Source organism: Oryctolagus cuniculus, chromosome 3, assembly GCF_964237555.1.
Source record: "Oryctolagus cuniculus chromosome 3, mOryCun1.1, whole genome shotgun sequence".
In the NCBI taxonomy this organism is placed as follows: domain Eukaryota; kingdom Metazoa; phylum Chordata; class Mammalia; order Lagomorpha; family Leporidae; genus Oryctolagus; species Oryctolagus cuniculus.
The window spans coordinates 12,981,833-12,998,486 of NC_091434.1; the positions used below are offsets into that span (position 1 = coordinate 12,981,833).

Below are 16,654 nucleotides of genomic sequence, written 5' to 3' on the forward strand. Positions count from 1 at the left end.
ACCTGCTAATACTAACTGATAGAATAATTAAAGGGGAGAGTGATCCAACATGGGAAGCGAGATACTCAGCAGACTCATAGAATGGCGGATGTCCTAAACAGCACTCTGGCCTCAGAATCAGCCCTAAAGGCATTCCGATCTGGCTGAAAAGCCCATGAGAGTATTTCAGGCATGGAAAGCCAGGACACTCTGGCAAAAAAAAAAAAAAAAAAAAAAAAAAAAAACCAAACCTAAATGAAAGATCTCTGTGAGTGCGATCCCAGTGGAAAGAACAGGTCTTCAAAGAAGGAGGTACCTTTCTCTGAAGGGAGGAGAGAACCTCCACTTTGACTATGACCTTGTCTAAACAAGATAAGAGTTGGAGAACTCAAGGGGCTTCCATAGCCTTGGAAACTCATGACTGGTGCATAGGGAGATTACTGATGCCATAGACAGGAGTGTCAATTGGTAAAGTCAACAACAGGAGTCACTGTGCACTTACTCCTCATGTAGGATCTCTGTCCTTAATGTGCTGTGCATTGAGATTTAATGCTATAACGAGTACTCAAACAATATATTTCACTTTGTGTTTCTATGGGGGTGCAAACTGTTGAAATCCTTACTTAATGCGTACTAAACTGATCTTCTGTTAAAAAAAAAAGAAGAAGAAATTAGCAATTCCCAACTTGACTTGCGCTGGGATTAAACATGACAATAGGTCTGATCTGATTTCATCATCATTAAAAAAAAATCATCTATTATTTTTCACTTTATGTTTCTGTGTGGGAGCAAACTGTTGAAATCTTTACTTAATGTATGCTAAACTGATCTTCTGTATATAGAGAATAGAAAATGAATCTTGATGTGAATGGAAGGGGAGAGGGAGTGGGAAAGGGGAGGGTTGTAGGTGGGAGGGACATTATGGGGGGCAAGCCATTGTAATCCATAAGCCGTACTTTGGAAATTTATATTCATTAAATAAAAGTTAAAAAGAAAAGAATGGGTCATCAAAGAAGGAAGTACCTTTCTCTGAAGGGAGGAGAGAACTTCCACTTTGACCATGGCCTTGTCTAAATATGATCAGAGTTGGTGAACTCAGGGGGCTTCCATAGCCTTGGCAACTCATGACAAGAGCCTAGGGCGATTACTGATGCCATAAATGAGTGTCAATTTGTTAAGTCAACAACAGGAGTCACTGTGCACTTACTCCTCATGTAGGATCTCTGTCCTTAGTGTGCTGTACATTGAGATTTAATGCTGTAGCTAGTACTCAAACAGTATTTTTCACTTTATGTTTCTGTGTGGGAGCAAACTGTTGAAATCTTTACTTAATGTATGCTAAACTGATCTTCTGTATATAAAGAGAATCGAAAATGAATCTTGATGTGAATGGAAGGGGAGAGGGAGTGGGAAAGGGGAGGGTTGCGGGTGGGAGGGACGTTATGGGGGGAAGCCATTGTAATCCATAAGCTGTACTTTGGAAGTTTATATTCACTAAATAAAAGTTAAAAAAAAAAAGAATTTCTAACAACATAATGAATACAATATCTGCAATTTTGATTGTTTTCATATTTTAAGGTTACATTCTGTGAACACTGACTGATTTTCCCAAGTAATCCCAAAAGTAATATCTTAAAAAAGTGTCCTTTCATAGATTTACAATGATTTGATATGTCTTGGGAAGAGTACTACTCTACAAGGTAAGGAATCATAGGAGATACATGTCATTTTCCTTATTAATACTAATTCTGTGATTACTAAATGAAATATTTATGAGAAAAAAATTCCTGTAATTTCAGAGTGACTAAGCCTGATTCAAAAGGCCTCGAGTAAGGTACTTAACTACTTGCATTTACTCACCATTTTAGTGCTTTCAGATGATATATTGTATGTACGTTAATTCTTAGGGTTCTGCTTCATAATAAAATATGAATTTAAAGTGTAGCTATTCCATCTGGTTTTATAAATATGTGGTCATATTTTAATTTTAATTTTCTATTTAAGTAAGGTGAAGAAATTTTGTGTATTTCATATATACAGATTTGAGATCATAATGATACTTTCCACACTATCTCCCTACTGTTATGCTCCCACCCTCCCTCCTCATTCCTTTCTCATTTTGTCTTTTATTTTTTACAAAGACATACTTTCAGTTTACTTTATAAACACAAACTTAACCTTACACCAATAAAAACTCAGTAAGTAGTAGGTAGCAAAAATCACTGTTCCTAAAGACTGTAGATAAGTGCTGTAAAAATAATTAAATCTCAAAATGTGAATTTCATTTATATACATTGTATTTTTTGTGCTCTGTACTTTATTTTTGGGTGGCTTATTTCAGTAAGCATAACGGTATCCAGTTCTATCCGTTTTGTTGCAAAAGAAAGGACTTCACTCTTTGATGGCTGAGCAATATTTCACAGTGTATATATACCATATTTTCTTAATTCAGTTATCAGTTGGTGGACATCTGGATTGAGTACATATCTTAGCTATATTAATTGATCTGCAATAAACCAGGGATATAGATCACTCTTTCATATGCTGATTTCTTTTGGTTTGGTTAAATACCCAGGAGTGTGATGGCTGGGTCATATGTTAAGTCTATATTCAGATTTCTGAAGCATCTACCTACTGTCTTCCACGGTGGCTGCACAAGTTTACATTTCCACCAACAGTGCATTAGGGTACATTTTCCCCCAAATCTTTGCCAGCATTTATTATTTGTTGATTTCTGTATGATAGCCATTCTAGCTGGGGTGAGGTGAAATCTCATTATGGTTTTGATTTGCATTTCTATGATGGCTAGTGATCCTGAACATTTTTTCACATGTTCGTTTGCCATTTGAATTTCTTCTCTTGAATGTGAATTAATGCTTTAACTAGTACTGAAACAGTATTTTACACTTTATGTTCTGTGTGGGTGCAAACTGATGAAATCTTTACTTAATATGTACTAAATCGATCTTCTGTATATAAAGATAATTGAAAATGAATCTTGATGTGAATGGAATGGGAGAGGGAGCGGGAGATGGGAGGGTTGCAGGTGGGAGGGAAGTTATGGGGGGGAAAGGCCTTTGTAATCCATAAGCGGTACTTTGGAAAATTATATTTACTAAATAAAAGTTTAAAAAATGCATATCCAACTCTTTTGCCTGTTTATTAACTAGATTGTTTGTTTTGTTGTTGTTGAGTTTCTTGTGCTCTGTGTGGACTCTAGATATTAAACCTTTATCATGGCCAGTTCCGCGGCTCACTAGGCTAATCCTCCGCCTTGCGGTGCAGGCACATCGGGTTCTAGTCCCAGTTGGGGCGCCGGATTCTGTCCCGGTTGCCCCTCTTCCAGGCCAGCTCTCTGCTGTGGCCAGGGAGTGCAGTGGAGGATGGCCCAAGTACTTGGGCCCTGCACCCTATGGCAGACCAGGATAAGTACCTGGCTACTGCCATAGGATCAGCGCGGTGTGCAGGCCGCAGCGCAGCAGCCGCGGTGGCCATTGGAGGGTGAACCAACGGCAAAAGGAAGACCTTTCTCTCTGTCTCTCTCTCTCACTGTCCACTCTGCCTGTAAAAAAAAAAAAAAAAAAAAAAAAAAAAAAAAAAAAAACCTTTATCATTTATCATTTGCATAGTTTTTCAAATATTTTCTCCCATTCTGTCAGTTGCCTTTTTACTCTGCTCAGTGTTCTTTTGCCATGCAGAAGCTTCTCAATCTGATGTAGTCCCATTTGTCAATTCTAGTTTTTATTGCTTGTGATTCTGGGGTCTTTCCAAAAATTCTTTCCCTCTGCCAATGTCTTGTAGGGTTTCCCCAATATTCTATAATGATTTGATGATATCTGGTCATAGATTTAGGTCTTTAGTCCATTTTGAGTGGATTTTTGTGTAAGGTGTACAGTAGGGGTCTTGTTTCAGACCTCTGCACCCATAGACCCAGTTTTCCTGAACCATTTGTTGAGGAGACTGTTCTTGATCCAGTGATTGATTTTATCTCCTTTGTCAAAGATAAATTGGTTGTGTCTGCATGGATTGATTTCTGGAGTTTCTATTCTATTGCATTGGTCTACAAGTCTGTTTTTCTGCTAGTACCAGGCTGTTTTGATTATAACTACCCTGGAGTACATCTTGAGATCTGGTAATTGTAATGCCTCTGGCTTTGTTTTTGTTAAGATTGCTTTAGCTATTTGAGATTTCTGTTGTTTCCATATGAATTTTAGCACCATCTTTCTAGATCTGAGAAGAATATCCTTGGTATTTTGATTGGAATCAAATTGAATCAATAAATTGCCTTTAGTTGTATGGACATTTTGTTAATATTAATTCTTCCAATCTATGAATATGGAAGATTTTTTTCAATTTTTTGTACCTTCTGTTTCTTTCTTTAATGTTTTGTGATTTTCATCATAGAGATCATTGACATCATTGGTTAAATTTATTCCAAGGTTTTTAATTTTTTTGTAGGTATTATGAATGAAATTTTTCTTAGAAGTTCTTTCTCAGCCTTGACATTGTCTGTGTGTACAAAGGCTATTGATTTCTGTTTGTTAATTTTATACTGCCACTTTACCAAACTTTTCTTTGAGATTTCCTTTATTTTGTTGAGGAATGTTTCTTCTATACCCAATTTGCTTAAGGGTTTCATCATGAAAGGATGTTGTATTTTATCAAATGCTTTCTCTGCATCTATTAAGACATCGTATCTTTTTTTATATTCAGTGTGTTAATGTGATGTATCACATTTACTGATTTGTGAATGTTGAACCTTCTCTACATACCAAGGATATGCCACTTGGTTTAGGTGAATGATCTTTCTGATGTGTTGTTGGATTTGATTAGATAGTATTTTGTTGAGGATTTTTGCATCTATTTTCATCAGAGCTATTGGTCAATGGTTCTCTTCCTCTGTTGTATCTTTTTCAGGTTTAGGAATTAAAATGATGCTGGGTTCACAGAAGGAGTATGGGAGGATTCCCTCCCTTTCAATTGTTTTGAATAGCTTGAGAAGAATTGACATTAGTTCTTCTTTAAATGTCTGGTAGAATTCAGCAGTGGAACCATCTATCTGATCCTGAGCCTTTCTTTGTTGGGAGGATTTTTATTACTGATTCAATCTCCATCATGGTTAATGGTCCGTTTAGGTGTTCTGTGTATTCATGACTCAAATATTGGTAGATTGTGTCTAGAAATCTGCCCATTTCTTCTAGATTCCCTAATTTGCTATAATGCATCTCTTTGAGATAATTTCCAATGATACATTTTATTTCTGTGGTATCTGTTACATTTCCTTTTAATCTCTGATTTTGTGGATTTAGGGGTTCTTCTTTTTTGGTTAGTTGGGCCAATGGTGTGTCACTTTTATTTAGTTTTTCAAAAAAACCCCAACTTTTCATGCTACAGTTTTTTTGTATTTTTGTGTCAATTTTACTTATTTCATCACTAATTTAAATTATTTATTTCCTCTTACTATTAATTTGGGGTTAAGTTTGTTGTTCTTTTTCTAGGTCCTTGAGATGAATTGATAGCTCATTTATTTGTGGAACCACCTGCTCCTCTGATGGCTTTTATCTTTGAAACAACCTCTGAGGCTTAGCGAAGTGCCTGCTTCTTCAGTGGATATTCAGAGACGTTTACTGAATGGGGTCAGTGAGCAGCAGTCAGTGCTCAGGAGTGACTGGGTGCAGGAATGCAGGTTTGGCTTCACCTCCTCTCTGCTAAGCTGATCAATGCCTGGGGCAAGGCCACAGTGCCTTACATACTCCACCCACGCAGGCATATAAGCCACACAAAATATCCATGTGGTCCTCACAATGAGCACAGAACCCCTTGCAATGACCAAGCACTCAGAGAACTCTGAGCCTCTGAAGACAAACACAGTGATTGCTCAAAACCCAGCTAAACCCCATGCCCTATTTTGCAGTCACAGAATTCCCACAGTCGTAGTGCACAGGTCTCCCACAGTCACAGGGAGCTGAGGATCCACTCAGCCCTATTAGACTGTCCATCGAGAGAGCTGAGGTATTCTCAGAACCTGCTGCCTGTGAGTATTCTGCCTTGGCATTTGGGGAGGGGCATGTCTCACAAGTAACTGGGCACCCTGCCTCCTGCCAACCTTCCAGGCCAGATTCAAAGTCAGTAGGGGCCACAGATTTGTCCCTAAGATAAAATCTACTTGCACGTACAGGATCCACAGCTACCTGCACTATCTTCATGAAGTAGGTGCCTCCTCCCAGGTTGTCACTGGGGACCCTTGTTGGGGGAAGAGAAAGCATACAATGTGCTGTCTATTCACACAGTGAGGTGGGCACCCTGCCAGCCCCTACCCCAGGACTCCAGGCTGGACTCAAAATCAATATGGTTTGCAAGGTTCTTCATGAGATAGCATCAGCAGTAACAGTTTGCCACAGACTCCTTTCACTTTTCTCTAAGAAGCTGGCATCTTCTCCAAAGTGCCTGACTTGTCCCTCCAGAGTATGGTGCTCTTTGAGAGCAGGGAAGGGGAAGGAAGCAAAACAACTTCCCTGCTCCAAGTCCAGCAGTTGCTCAGACCAATCAGATCCCCAGGCTGAAGGAAGATCAGTGGATGCCTATGGAATTCTCTCTCAGCTAAAGCTCCAATTGGCCAGGCATGCAGCAATTTCTTCCTACTTTGTTGTGGTAAATGGTGGCTAGCAGGCAGAGTTGGACTGTGCACATGGCTGGCTACAATGGTGTATCTCTTCTCTCCTCTTTTCCCATGGAGTTATATTTGTTTTTTCACTTGTTCACTGAAAATTTCCATCTGTCAGCTTCCTAGAAATGTGGTCTTTACTTTGCTCTTTTTATTTCCCAGAGCAATTGAAGTCCATGTGGCTACACTGTATTCAGACATCTTGGAAGTCTGCTTCAAATATGTAGTTCTATAGTGTTTCCTCATATGACTCTAGAGTTACAGAATTCACACATTCACTGGAAGTTAATTATCATATTAATACTTAGAATGATTTCTAATGCAACAGTTATATAAGCACTAGATAATATAGATATATTTCTCCAATACATTCTTGAAGATCCACTGGCAGGGCTGGCGCCGTGGCACAGTAGGTTAATACTCTGCCTGCAGCACCAGCATCCCATATGGGTGTTCCCGTCTGCTCTTATTCCAATCCAGCTCTCTACTTTCTCTCTGTCTCTCCCTCTCACTGTCTGTAACTCGACCTCTCATATAAATAAATAAAATAAAATAAAGATTCACTGGCAGCATTATTAATGAATTGTGCTTCCTCAAAAAGGTTGGAGGAAAAGAAATATTATGAAAAAACTTCAAGGTTTTCAAAATCTTTTGAAAAACTAAGCTTATCTGTTAACTTCACTTTTTTATAAACTTTTTTGAAGTACATTTGTGCAGTGAAATTCACCTAATTTTAGTGTATGATTTTATGAATTTTGGCAATTATATATAGTAGCTTAACCACCAACATAAAAATATTTTGAATTTTTCAAGATTTTTTTCATACATCTTGTAGTATATTTGATATATTATATCACTAGTTCTAGTATGAAGCAACCATGGATTTGCTTTCTGTCACTATATTTTGACCTTTCCTGGTATACCACATACATGGAACTATACAATATGTTGGTTTATTAATGAATTGATGTTGTGTAACTTTTTTAAAATGAATTTATTTTAATTTTATATGAAAGAGAAATAGACAGATACCGAGATTGCATCTGCTGGTTTACTTCCTAAATAACCACAGCTGCCAAGGCTACTTTAGTCTTGAAGGAGCTTTGAAATAAATGTAGTAATGATCTCATTAAATTAGTTATAAAGGGTTTTCTCTTCTTTGTTTTCTGAAAATGTTTTTGTGTATGATTGGAATGTGTCTTTCTTAAATGTCTGAGAGAATTGACCAGTGAAACTGTTGCTGTGGATTCGTTCTGAGAGGAGGAGCGCAGTGGAGGCAAGAGGTACAGAGTCACCACACAGACCCCAAGAGTCGGGTGAAAGCGGGCCAGAGGTGAGCAGCCCATAGACTCCTTTATTTCAATTGGTACAGCAGCTTAAATAGCTGAGGCAGCCAATCCGGTCAAGGGGCGGTCAATGCCCTAACCAATCACTGCCTGTTGCCAGGCAGGCTCCTTTACCAGGTGGGTTCTGAAGCCATTCCTGAGTAACTGACACTTGCTTGCCAGTGGCCATTTTGGCATGGCCTTCTCATTCCACCACATGAAACTAGCTGAATTTGGAAATTCCTATGAGGATTTTTTGGCTATCAATTTAACATTTAGTGATAAAACTGATCAAGTTTTCTATTTCTTCCATCTTGTTAAGTTGCACTTTTAAAATAATTTTTACATGCCATATAAGCTACAAATTTATTGGAACATTTCATAATGATAAAAAGATAAAATTATCAATGACATGAAAATACTATGTGCAGAAATAATAATACAATTTTGTCATATATAAGTGAAAAATGAGAAAATTAGAGAGGAAATAACCAAATCCACAATCACCTTTAGAGACTATAAGATATTTCTATCATAAACTGACAGAAGCAGACCAAAATCAATACAAATATAAAATATACAAACTACTAGCAACAAAATTGACTCTCTTACATTTAAAAATACTATACACATCAACTATAGAACCTCTAACCTTTTCAAGTCCATGTGAGATATTCACTGAAAGAAAGGATACTCGGGATTAGAAAACCAAATCTTAACATATTTAAAAGGATTAAAATCATAGAATATATCTTCATGTTCACTCTGGCATTGTGGACACTAAAATTGGATTAATACAGAGAAGACTAGTGTGGCAGGGATGACAATCAAATTCATGAAGAATTCTGTATTTTTTAAAGAGATAAAGAAAGTCATTGTGTAGTGATTAAGAGATCAATTCAACAAGTAGATGTGACTACTGGAAATAGCCCAATGCTAGGGAAATCATTTTATAAATAAAAGTTACTGAATTTAAAGGGAGACAAAAGTTCCAATACAATAATACTAGATGGCTACAGCACCCTACTTTAATTGGTGTGTGGATGAACCAAACCAAAAAACTAACAAAGAAACAACAGAGAAAAAGTATACTATAGACCAAATGGACCTAAAAGATATCTACAGAACATTACATCGCACAGCTGCAGAGTACAATTTTTTTTCATCCATGCATGGAACATTCTCTAGGGTCATGACATGATCCCTTATATTGGGGGAACCAAAAAGCTCTGCTAAGAAACTATTAGAACTCATGAGAGAATGTGGCAAAGTTGCAGGATATAAAATCAACACCCCAAAATCAGTAAAATGCTTACATATCAACAATGCTCTGGCTGAGAAAGAACTTACAAGATCAGTTTCATTTACAATAGTTACAAAAAAATGTAAATACTTAGGATAAATTTAACCATGAATGTGAAAGATCTCAAAATGAAAATTATTTTAAAAGGAAAGAAACTGAAGAAGACACAAAAAATGAAATAAAAAATGCCCATGTTCATGGATTGGAAGATATAACAACTTCAAAATGTCCACACTACCCAAAGCAATTTGCAGATTCAACGCTATTCCAATCTTAATTCCAAAGAAATTCTTCATAGAACTAGGAGAAATAATCCTGAAATTTATATGGAAAACATAAAACCCCAAATAGGCAAAGCAGTCTTAAGCAATAAAAACAAAGCTGTAGGCATCACATGAACAGATTTCAAGACATACTACAGGCTGTTAAAAATCATAACAGCTGGGGTTAGCGCCGTGGCTCACTTGGTTAATCCTCTGCCTGCAGCGCTGGCATCCCATATGGGCTCTGCGTTCTAGTCCTAGTTGCTCCTCTTCCAGGCAAGCTCTCTGCTGTGGCCCAGGAGGGCAGTGGAGGATGGCCCAAGTGCTTGGGCCCTGCACCCGCATGGGAGACCAGGAAGAGGCACCTGGCTCCTGGCTTCGGATTGGTGCAGCGCTGGCCATGGCAGCCATTTGGGGAGTAAACCAATGGAAGGAAGACCTTTCTCTCTGTCTCTCCCTCTCACTGTCTGTAACTCTACCTGGCAAATAAATAAATAAAATCTTTAAAAAAAATCGTAACAGCTGGTAGAGTCACAAAACTAGACATGTATACCAATGGAAAATAATTGAAACACCAATTACTCAGTGAATCTATAAACAGATAATCTTTGATAAACAAGCTAAAATCATTCCCTGGAGAAAGAACAGTTTCTTTAACAAATAATGTTGGGATAATTGGATTTTTCACATGCAGAAGCTTCAAACATGATCACTATCTACACTCTATACAAAAATCAACTTAAAAATGGATCTAGGATCTAAATTTAAGTCCTGAAACCATTAAAGTACTAGGCAAAGCCGTCTTGAGTAAAACCCCAAAAGTGTAATCAACAAAAATAGACAAATGAAATTGCATTAAACTAAGAGGTTTATGCACAGCAAGTGAAACAATTAACAAAGTGAAGAGACAACCAACAGAATGGTAGAAGATATTTGCAAGCTATATATCTGATAAGAGATGAACATCCAGAATATATAAGGAGCCCAAGAAATTCAACAACATCAAAACAAACTAATTAATAAACAGACAAAGAATATGAAAAGGTATTTTTCAAAGGATGAAATACAATTGACCATGGCCTTGTTTAAATATGATCAGAGTCAGTGAACTCAGGGGGCTTCCATAGCCTTGGCAGCTCATGACAAGAGCCTAGGGTGATTACTGATGCCATAAACAAGAGTGTCAATTTGTTAAGTCAACAACAGGAGTCACTGTGCACTTACTCCTCATGTAGGATCTTTGTCCTTAGTGTGCTGTACATTGAGATTTAATGCTATAACTAGTACTCAAAGAGTATTTTTCACTTTCTGTTTCTGTGTGGGAGCAAACTGTCGAAATCTTTACTTAATGTATGCTAAACTGATCTTCTGTATATAAAGAGAATCGAAAATGAATCTTGATGTGAATGGAAGGGGAGAGGGAGTGGGAAAGGGGAGGGTTGCGGGTGGGAGGGAAGTTATGGGGCGGGGGGTAGCCATTGTAATCCATATTCTGTACTTTGGAAATTTATATGCATTAAATAGAAGTTTAAAAAAATAAAAATAAAAAAAAGAAATACAATTGACCAATAGACATATGTATGGAATAATACTCAGCTGTAAAAACAATAAAATCCTGACATTTGCAACAAAATGAATGGAATTACAGATCATAATACTATAAGCCAGACCCAGAAAGGCAAATATCACGTGATTTATCTTATTTGTGAGAATGTTAATATATTGTTTGACTGAATCATGCCATGTACATAGAAGTATACCCTTCTGTCCCACGTTATTATGATTTTCATGAATCTGTTACTTTGTAATATTAATATCTCTGCTTTAAAGAAAAAACAGTATATATTCATATGCATATAATGCCTATATTTAAAGGATATACAGCAAAATATTAAAAAATTGTTAAATTTTAAATAAATATATTAAATACTTATAATAAAAAGAATGTATTATTATTAAGATCAGTATAATATCTTTAAAAATTTTCCATAGAACAAAAATTAACAAAGAAATATTTTCAAACATATGCTGTGAATGATAATATAATGTCAAAATTCATCAGCTACAAATAAAACTGTTTGTAAAGGGAAATTTTAAAGGTTTTAAAAAGTATTTATTTATCTTGAAAGTCAGAGATACAGAGAGAGAGGGAGGGACAGAGAAAGATATTCCATCTTCTGGTTTACTCCCCAGATTGCCACAACAGGCAATACTGGTCAGGCCAAAACCAGGAACCAGGAGCTTCCTGTGGGTCTCCTACATGGGTGGCAGGGGCCCAAACTCTTGAGACCTCTTCCACTGATTTTCCTCGGCCATTTACCCGGTTCTGGATGGTAAGTGAGCAGCCAGACACAAACCAGCACCCATGTTGAATGCTGGTGTCACAGACAGTGGCTTTACCAGCCATACCACAACTCCAGCTCCAGAAAATTTTTAAGTTTTAAATACCAATATTTGAGAATACGAAGGTTTACAACAATTTTCTTTAAAATAGCTGAAGTTATTAAAAGAGTCAAATTAAAGCCTAAGCAAATAGAAAAGAGGAAAATATAAAAATGAGAGCAGAAATCATTTAAAATATTTGACAAATAGAAAATCAGTGAAGGTAAAATTTGTTCTTCGAATAGATTAATTGAACTGATATTCCTAGCAAGACTGTGAATAAAGAGTATGTCAAGTCAATTCAACAGAACATTGAAAGAAATGAAAATGAGAAAATCACTTTAGACACTGTAGGCATTAAAAAAAAATCAGTCTAGTATCAGTCAGTAGGAGCCAAGGGCACTCACTGGCTGAAGGTGAGCCTCTGCACTCTACCTGTGGAATGTGAGCAGTACATGGAAGGCTTAAAGGGGCAATGAGTGAAAACTTGGAGAATGTCCAACAGTGTTTAGTCTCCTTTTTCTCCACTCCTGTTCTCCATTTTCCATCTTCATCAGCTTCATCACAATATCTGGTAACAGCTTTAAGTTAATTTTTAGTCAAAGATCTAAGAAAAGTAGACCTGAAAGATGTTAAGTTGTAGTTTTATTGTGTTGAGCTGCAATTGATTCCTTTTCATTTTACAAATAAAACTCAACTTATTAATCTACTTCAGTAATGATTGACATTTGCACTGGTTTTGGTTTGGAGTTTGGCAGCAATGGCACAATGTCATTTGCATGTGTACCTTGGGACATGAGTGTGCTAATTCCTCTAGGGTGATATTTCTGGACCAGTATGCTTCCTAGATTCTACAGATTCCACACCACATTAATTAAGAATAATCCTTATCATTTAGCTTTTCTTATGTATTTTCTTACAGGATGTATTTTGAATCTCATATGCTCATTAATAACTTTGTGTACCTTCTGTTTAGGTACTTGTAAAATTATAGTGTATTATTTTTGTCAGAATACTAGGAACAATTACCTGACAAAGAGTTGGGTAAGCATTCCTTTATCTGCCCCCTAATACTTTTAATTTTAGGATACACACGATGTGCTTCTGTCAGTATGTGATTACTATTGAGAAACTAAAAATTGTGTGATATATCACAAGAGACACAGGTTGAGGAGGAGAAACAGGTAAAGAGAAGTTATTCAGCTAACAGCTTCAGAAAAAAAAGAAACACTACTCAATATTTTTGTTGAAACTTTGAATTAATTCTTTTTTTAAGATTTATTTTATTTATTTGACAGGCAGAGTTACAGAGAGAGAGACAGAGAGAGAGAGGTCTTCCATCCACTGGTTCACTCCCCAGATGGCAGCAACAGCCAGAGCTGCGCCGATCTACAGCCAGGAGCCAGGAGCTTCTTCTGGGTCTCCCACGCAGGTGCAGGGGCCTAAGGACTTAGGCCATCTTCCACTGCTATCCCAGGCCACAGCAGAGAGCTGGATCAGAAGAGGAGCAGCCAGGACTAGAACCGGCGCCCATATGGGATGCCGGTGCTTCAGGTCAGGGTGTCAACCCGCTGTGCCACAGCGCTGACCCTGAAACTTTGAATTAATTTTCATCATAGTCCACCAGCACAGCCACTCAGCCCTGTGTCAGCAGGTTTGGCTTCTGTCAATTCCTCTAACCTTAGTCTAGAGGCTTTTCTTCTGTGTGCGAACATCCGTGGTGTCTCTCAGTGCATCCAAATCTTTCCTTTACAATTTTCTTGACTTTGTTGATCTAAAATTGAGGTATAGGAATTAGACATATTTAGAATGTACAACATTAGAACTTGTTGTTTTAATTCATATATACATTATAAAAATATTATCATAATCAAGTTAATTAATATATCCATCACCTCACCTATTTATCATTTTTCTTTTTTTTCTTCCTTGTGATGACAAAACTTGAGATATGCTCTCTTAGAAAAATCCAAAGCATATAACACAGTATCATCACCATATTGTATATGCATTAGGCCCCAGAGCCCAGGCCATTGTATCTAATTCTCTGCCTGCTAATTTTGAGATGAAACTTCAATAGTTAAAACATGCAGTCTACATGTGGAAAGTATTAAAGTCAGTGTAGTCCATTCCTTTGATTAAACATGCACCTTTTTCAGTCTCCTTCTCCTTCAGTCCAACACACTCAGACTCAGAGTCTTACCACATGCCTCCTAAGGAGTGATTCTCATTTTAATCACATTTAGCAATATCATACTAATGTCCTGATATCATGAATATTTTTATTGTGTGTGATTGTGGGAGGATCCTTCTTAGAGAAATATGCAAAAATTTCTATCACTTACACAATCCATAATTTCATAAAATAATTAAAATCAGTCAGAAAGAAGATGAAAACAGATAAAGAAGATGTTAAAATCAGCTTTTATTTCATTTCACTTGGCTCTTCAAAAATTAGTCCCTCAATTTCACAGCCTCATGACAGAATTGTGCACTTCTTTGGTGGAGTATTGAAATGAGGTTGTGTTCCAGCACTTTCTAAGACAAATGACAGGTAACAGTGCATGAAGTTGCATGAGGGTGTAGTTTACACCATGACAACACCCATGAAGGATCAGTTCCTGTGTACAATATCTGTGAGTTAATGCATCCACCTCCACTCTTGATAGAGAAAATTCAGTGGTCAGATAAATGCTGTGAGGAGGGAGCACAAGGAACATGAAACAAAATCCACTGGTTTGCTTGGAGACTTGAATGATTTCATTCACCTTTATGCTTCTCAGTTTTGAGGCTCCATCACAGACTATGAAAATGTACTAATGCACCTCTCCAAAACACAGTGGTAATGAGATCAGTCAACTAAAAACGACTCAAAGTCTTCACCCCACAATCAAATTGGCCAAAGTCCTTGGCAATTTGTTAGTATTTAATATGGATTTGGATGATGTTTCTCAAAGATCTTTTAGTCAGAACACTAGATTTGGACCTTTGTAAGATATAATGAGTTTACTTCTAAATATAGGGAACTCAGTCCAGCTCTCTTTAAGGAAAGTCTAAAAGATTCTCCATTTTCGTGGTTATAATCATATTAATCTGTTCTCTGGAGAGTTGTTCTCCCCAATGATTCCTGATGAATCCATGTTTATTTGGGTAACAGTGAGTCATTGTATTTGGCTTATTTCCTTGGCTTTCTCTTCTAAGGTGGAATCATGCCGGGAAAAGCATGAAAATGTTTAGTTTTAATTGAGTCAAGTTTTGCTCAATTTGACCATCTCCAAAAGTAGAGAGAATTCCCTCATAATAGGGTTGTTGTTCTGATCAGATACATACTCAAGGGTTTTTTTTTGTTGTTGTTGTTCATTCTTATTATTTATTTGAAAGAGAGAAAGTGGGAGAAATATCTTCCATTGGTTCACTTCCTAAATAGCTGCGATGGCGGGAGCTAGGCCAGTCCAAGGCCAGGAGCTTCTTCCAGGTCTCCCATGTAGGTAGCAAGGACACAAGCACTTGGGCCACTCTCTGCTGCTTTCCCTTGCCATTAGCAAGAAGTTGGATGAGAAGTTGGGCAACACTTCTGCCTTTTTTTGCTCTCTGAGCACTACCATGGTTGTTGAGAAGAACAAGTACTTTACAAAAGGTGACCAAAAGGAGCCAAGAAGAAAGTGGTGAACCCATTGTCTAAGAAAGATTGGTATGATGTGAAAGTACCTACTATGTTTAATATAAGAAATAATGGAGAAACACTAGTCACAAGGGCTCAAGGAACCAAAATTGCATCTGATCGTCTCAAGGGTCATGTTTTTGAGATGAATCTTGTTGATCTTCTGAATGATGAAGTTGCATTTAGAAAATTCAGACTGATTACTGAGGATGTTCAGGGCAAAAACTGCAAGACTAACTAACAAGGCATGGATCTTACTCAGGACAAAATGTGTTCCATGGTAAAAAAAAAAAAAAAAAAATGGCAGACCATGATTGAGGCTCCTATTGATGTCAAAACTACTGATAGTTATTTGCTTTGTCTGTTCTGTATTGGTATTATCAAAAAATGCAACAATCAGATATATGCGACTTCCTATGCTAAGCACCAACAAGTCTGCCAAATCTAGAAGAAGATGATGGAAATCATGACATGGGAAGCACAAACAAATGACTTGAAAGAAATAGTCAATAAATGGATCCCAGACAGCATTGGAAAAGACATAGAGAAGGTTTATCAATCTGCTTATCCTCTCAATGATGTCCTCGTTAGAAAACTAAAGCTGCTGATGAAGCCCAAGTTTGAATTGGGAAAACTCATGAAGCTTCATGGAGAAGGTATTAGTTCTGGAAAATCACTGGGGATGAGACAGCTGCTAAAATCAAATGAGCTTATGGATATGAACCTCCAGTCCAAGAATTTATTTAAAATTTAAATTTTAATAGTGACAAATAAAAAAGTCCTATTTATGAAAAAAAAAAAAAAAAGAAGTGGAGCAGCCGGGCCTTGAACTGGCACCCATATGATATGCTGGCTTCTTAGGTGATGCCTTTACCCACTATGCCACAATTCCAGCCCCATATTCAAGTTTTTAGTATAGACATTATTTCATCTTAACAATTTATCTAACATTTATTGAGCTTTCACAGTATACTAAGTCCTGTTTGTATGCTATCCTATCCAAATCCTGCAACTTTGTGGAATAGTTTCTTATATGATCTCTGTTTTCAGATAAAGGAACTCTGGCAAATAGTTACC

At 37.1% G+C, this 16,654-nt stretch overlaps 1 pseudogene; it reads left to right on the forward strand.

Annotated features, from left to right (window-relative positions):
• Window positions 1-15,519: 15,519 nt before the first annotated feature.
• LOC100356874 (small ribosomal subunit protein eS1 pseudogene) lies at window positions 15,520-16,324 on the forward strand (annotated as a pseudogene).
• Window positions 16,325-16,654: the final 330 nt, after the last annotated feature.